This window comes from Eubalaena glacialis, chromosome 9 (assembly GCF_028564815.1).
Source record: "Eubalaena glacialis isolate mEubGla1 chromosome 9, mEubGla1.1.hap2.+ XY, whole genome shotgun sequence".
Classification (NCBI taxonomy): Eukaryota; Metazoa; Chordata; class Mammalia; order Artiodactyla; family Balaenidae; genus Eubalaena; species Eubalaena glacialis.
Window position 1 is genome coordinate 49,016,860 of NC_083724.1, and position 6,000 is coordinate 49,022,859.

The following is a 6,000-nucleotide window of genomic DNA, read 5'->3' on the forward strand; positions in this document are numbered from 1 at the left end:
GTGGCAAAAGATGCAGTCAGTTTCTTTGAGCAGTTCAAGAATCTATCCCATCCTGGAACATACAACACTGCAGGGTTGGATTGATTTCCACTGCCTGAGGAAAAAGCTAATTAATATTTCATGTTTTTATTGTGGTTCAGTAGTTGCAGGACTTACACTATAAGTTGGGGGCAATGTCAAGTTGACACAGGAAGCATAAGTGACTTAGAAATGCCATACTGAGGGTATGCCTATGCACCTACCATTCCTAGATGCCATCTCTGGCTCAGCCACCAAAAGAAGTTCTCAGTGTCCTCCTCTGTGCAATGGTGATACTAAAAATACTGATTAAAAAAAAAAGTCAAGTGAAAAACCACATGTAAATGTAAACTATGAAGGTTCCAGGACTCTGTAGTCTCTGTGCCCTAAACACTATGGCATCCAACAATATTTATGGACCTAGAACACACATGGTAGGCACTCAGTTAGTATTTGTTGAATGAAGGAATGTTTTGTGGCAAAGCATCTTCATTTTCCTCTACAGTAGGGGTTGGCAAACTATAGCCAAAGGCCTCTTTTTCGAAATGAAGTTTTATTGGAATACAGCTACAGTCAATGTTGAGCATCGCTGCTTTTTTGCTACTACAGCAGAGGTGATTGGTTGTGACAGAGACCATCTGGCCTGCGAAGTCCCAAATATTTACTATCTGGCATTTTACAGAGAAAATTTGCCGATCCCTTCTCTACCGCTAAACTTTTCTACCTTCCCCTAAACAGTGTGTCCATGAATATTCCTGGAGCCCTATTTCTCAAAGTATGTTTCAGGGAACACTAATTCTATGAGCTGTTCCTGGTTTAGGAAGTTCAGAAAATAGAAATTTATAATGTATAGTGTTAAGTCTGACAAAAAAAGAACTTGTATAATTTTGATTCAGTATTTTAAAATTCATTTGACCTTATTATTCTCACCAGTTAATGTTTTATAGAAGGAAGTTGCCCATAAACACCTTAAGAAATGTTGGTGAACAGAATTCATTTTGCATGCTAACTCCAGGAAGTTGGAAGTGACTGCCCAGTGCATTGCATTGAGAATGGTCATGAGGTACTGCCAAGGCACAGTGGGGAAGAGTACAGCAATTAATTACCTAGGTCAGCCATGGTGTGTATGCTGAGCATTTTCCGACACTTGTTTACACCTTATGCAAACTACTTTACACTTATGGTCTTTGCAGTTTTCTATATTGGTCCGTGCTGCATGAGATGTGACTTCAAGGATGCTTTTCTTGGGTGGCTTATAACTTAGTTATGAAGAAATTTCACAAAGAATTACAGTGAGAGTACTTGTCTTATCTTCCAAGAGAACTGCTTAGAAGATGAAATTTGATTGGTCATATAGATGCAAACTTGATTATTATACATTATTCTGCTTCTGATATTCCCATTTCACTTGTGTTACTTTTTGTAGTTGTTCTGCAGTCCTTGGATATTATTATTTTTTTTCTGGTCTTTATTCTCTTTGCTTCATATTTTGAAGTTCCTATTGACATATGCTCAGGCTTAGAGATTTTTTTTCCTCAGCCATGTCCAGTCAACTAATGAGCTTATTGGAGGCATTCTCCATTTCTGTTACAGTGTTTATGATTGCTAGCATTTATTTTTGATTCTTTCTTAGAAACAAATCTCTCTGCTTATGTTACTCATCTATTCTTGCATGTTGTCAATTATTTCCATTAGAGTCCTTAGTATATTAATCATAATTTTTAAAAAATTTCTGGTCTCATAATAATGAGTCTAATAATAGGTCTCATTCCTGCCATATCAGAGTCTGGTTCTGATGCTTGCTCTTCAAACTGATTTTTGCCTTTTAGTATGCTTTGTGCTTTTTTTGTTGTTGTTGAAAGTCAGTCATGATGTATTGGGTAAAGGAAACTCCAGGAAATAGGACTTTAGTGGTATAGTGGTAAAGTGTTGGGGGAAGGGGAAGTGTTTTATAGTCCCATGATTAAGTCTCAGTCTTTTAGTGAGCTTGTGCCTCTGGACTGTGAACTTCACAAGTGCTTCTCAGTTCCCCAACTCTACCCCATAGGTGGGACAGGACAGCCAGAGTAGGCTGGAGTTGGATATTTCCCTTCTCCCAATTTGTTAGGCTCTGGTCAAATAGTTTCTCTTGAGGGTAGACCTTGTTAAGAAAAGAATAGAGTATTTCAGAATGGCTCCCTTTCCCCTCCCTGGAAGCATGAGAGAATTTTTCTCCAATATTCACTGTGAGAACCTGGTAGATAGAACTCACAGAAGTGTCAGGCCCTCCTGATGACTGGGTCCCCTTGGAGGTTTAACTTTCAGACTTGTCCAGACTGAGCCTCCAGCAATTTTTCAATTACAGCTTAGGTTTTCCTACCCTGGTATTGGTTCCTGTGTGGTTTTTGCTCTGGTTAAGTTGTGATTTCTTTGTATCTACCTGTCTGTCTCTCCAGTTTGGGGGCAGTGGTTTGCCCTTTGACCTCACTTCTCTGATAAATATAAGAATTGTCAATTTTAATTTTATTTTAGCATTTTACTTGTTGTTAGGATGGTATGGCAACTTTCAAACTCTTTACATGCTGGACCAGAGACTTTTAAGTCCACATCATTCTGTATACTTTCCTGGGTCTTAAAAAGATAACAAAGCAGATTCCTTGTCAGATCTTGTGTGTCAAGGAGCCATTATAAATTTACTTTTTGAAGTTCCACCTTTGATTGAAACATATAGCAGTTTAAAAAGAGAAAATGAAAGTAATAGATATACTAATAAAAAAGAATAACATTTCCCTGTACCAGAAGCACAACAGAACAACAAAGCTATCATTGGGGGTTAGTGCTGGACCATGCTGAGAGGTATGTCTGAAAGCAGGCAGAAGCTTCTTCAAACTAGGGCCTTGAGTGGGGTTCTCCTGGTTAAGAAAGGAGGCTGGAGAGCCCCTTAGGGCTGTCACTTCTGTGAACTTAGTGCCCAGGAAAGAAAGATACTTTGTACACATTCACAACCTGAAAATGAGGCAAGCCCCACACAATGGCAAATCTTTAATATCTGCAATACCGTCAAGGACATAGGGGAAGAGAAGCAGTTGCTGGTTGCCGCTATACCTGGGAGTGGCTGGAAAGGAAGGAAAAAAAAGACATTTTACCAAAATGAGCTTGAACTACAAACTCTAAAACATATGAAGAAATCTAGTCTTAGAAGGACAGCCAACAATTTGAGACATTCATTTTAGGTACAATTAAAATAATAGATTAATATGAAAAAGTCTTTTAGTACATGTGTTTAGGATCATCAGAGTGGTAAATGAAAGAAAAACTTTCATACAGGCAGAAATGAAACAAAAAGATGCATATGAAATAAAAATCTTGTACATGACAAATGTAGGCAGTGGAATAAGAGACACAATATATTCTAGGCTGACACAGTTGAAGAAAATATAGTGCTCTGGACAGTTGTATTAGCAGTTCCACAAGAATGCAGCACAAAGAGAATAAGAGAAAAAATATGGAAAAGCAGGGAAGAGACCTTGAAGATACAGATTGAGGGTGTCAGCATACATCCAACAGGAAGTTCAAAAGAAAAAAGGGATGGTGAAAAAAATATTCAAAGGAGAGTGAAGACATTTCAGAGTTTAAAGAAATTCACAAATCTTCACATTTTAAAGAGCACAAAGAATAATGAAAAGGAAAAATAGAAATAAGTTCACATGTAGATCCAAGATGGTAATATTGCAGAACTCCAAGCATAAAGAGAAGAGTCTTAAAAGCCACAAGAGAGAAAAACAGAATTCCTGTTAATGAATACCCATAGATGAACAGCAGACTCTTCGTCTGCAACAGATGCCAGATTACAACAGATGTTTTCAAGGTGCTGATAGCAAATAACTGCAAACATTGAATTCTAAATACAGTTAAACTATGACTCAAAAATAAGGACCTTATAAAGACAGTATCAGACATCATTAGAAAAATTTACCACTTAAGATCCTCAATGAAAGAACCATGAACACATATGCAAGGATCAAGATGCAAAAAACAAGAGAAACTGATATTCTTAAAATGCTGTTATGTTTAACCATTGACATTGTTCACACACACACACACTCAAAATTCTAGATAAGAATACCAAGAAAGAGGGTGGAGGCAGAAGTGGGAGTCAAGGTCTTTTCATTGGGTAGAAAAAGAAGACTTTGGTTGTTTAGGCGGTGGATAGAGATGTTAAGTAATTCTAGGCCAGTGTTTCTCAAACTGTGGCATCTATCAGAATCGCTTGGTGCACACAGGTTGTAGGTCCCATCCCCAGAGTTTCTGATTCATTAGGTCTGTGAGACCTGAGAATTTGCATTTCTAATAATTGCCAGAGGATGCCTATGCTGCTGGCCTGGGGTCCACACTTTTAGAACCAGTCCTCCAGACTTGATTAGAAGAATATTGTAGCTGACTCTGTAGATCAAAAAATTAAGGGTGACCGATAATAGAATAGAAACTATGTATAACTTTAAAACCATAGGTTAAAAAATTACTGTACAGTACAACAGAAGGCAGGTTAGGAGAAAACATAAGAGAATAAGGAGGAAAAAGATTGCTAAGCAAAAGTTAAAATGGTAGAACTAAACCCATAGACAGAAAGACAGTCTTTGCAACACATAAAACTGAAAAAGAATTTATGTCCAGACTATATTAAGAATTTTTGCAAACATCTAAAGCAAAAAGACAAAACCTGAGAACATTTGCAAAGGATATGAAGGCAATTCACAAAAAAGAAAAGCAGTATGCCCAAGTAAGCATATGAAAAGTGCTTAGTCTCACCACTAACCAGGGGAATACAAAGTTAAGACATGGATTCATACCCAACAGATAGGTGAAAACTTAAAAGTCTCATAATTCTAAATGTGAGTGGGGAAAGTGAAGAAACAAGACAGAAGTCTCACACATAGGTGGTGAGAGGGTGCATTGATACAGTCCTTAGAGAACAATTTGACTGTATTTAATAAGGATATAATCCTCATGTTATATCAAAGTAAAGATGCACATTCTCTGTGACCCAGCAGTTCTGCTTACGAGGAACCCAGAGGAACTCTTGCATGTATGTGTGTACAGAGGTGTGTGCATAAATGTTCTGGAAACATTGCTTGTGATAATGAAAAGCTGGAAATAACCTAATTCTTTCACTAGGGAGTGATAAAAATGTAGGATCTTCATAAAATGGAGTACTCCGAAGAATTAGAATTAATTGGTACTATGCGGAGGTAAATTCTGCCTACAGATTCTTTAATGTTATATATTATATAACATTATTAACCCCCAATACCTTGAATCAGCATCAGTTAATACTACAGTAGAAACTATAATGTTTCAGTGATAAATAAGAAACTTCAATGAAGTGTATTGACATAAGTGATTTTGAGAATCCAAAGCACTGGGTTAACCATTATTCTTTGTGAAGATTAGAACGATAACACAGAAGGCTGAATAATATTTACATTCCAGTAATCATATTTTAAAATAAATCTACACTTTTTTTGTATTCTGTTACCACAGAATTGTCTCTACATAAGTCTGTTTACTTAAAAGGGCAAAGAACTTTCCTATAATATGCAAAAGTTTATTTAATAGTTATTGTCCAAAGACTGTTGACTTGTAAACTTGAGACAATGTCTGTATGCTTTAAGAAACTACATTTGTTCAAATATTTGTAATAGAGAATTACATTTATTACTGAAAGAAATAAACTATGTTAGTCATTCTGTTCTTGTTTTAATTAATACAACCAGTATATAAAAACTGCTCAGTTAAATTAGGAAAGTGTAATTAAAACCTTCCTCCCTGCAAAAAGATTTTTTTCAAGTAAGATAAATTAGTGCTTCTAATATTAACTTAAAACTCTAATGCTGAATCTAATTTTCCAGTTACATGTATTAACATGGTAAATCTCAAAAACAAAAAGTAAAGTGAAAAAAGCAAATTGGTGAATATGTACAGTAAGATGACACTTATTTAAAC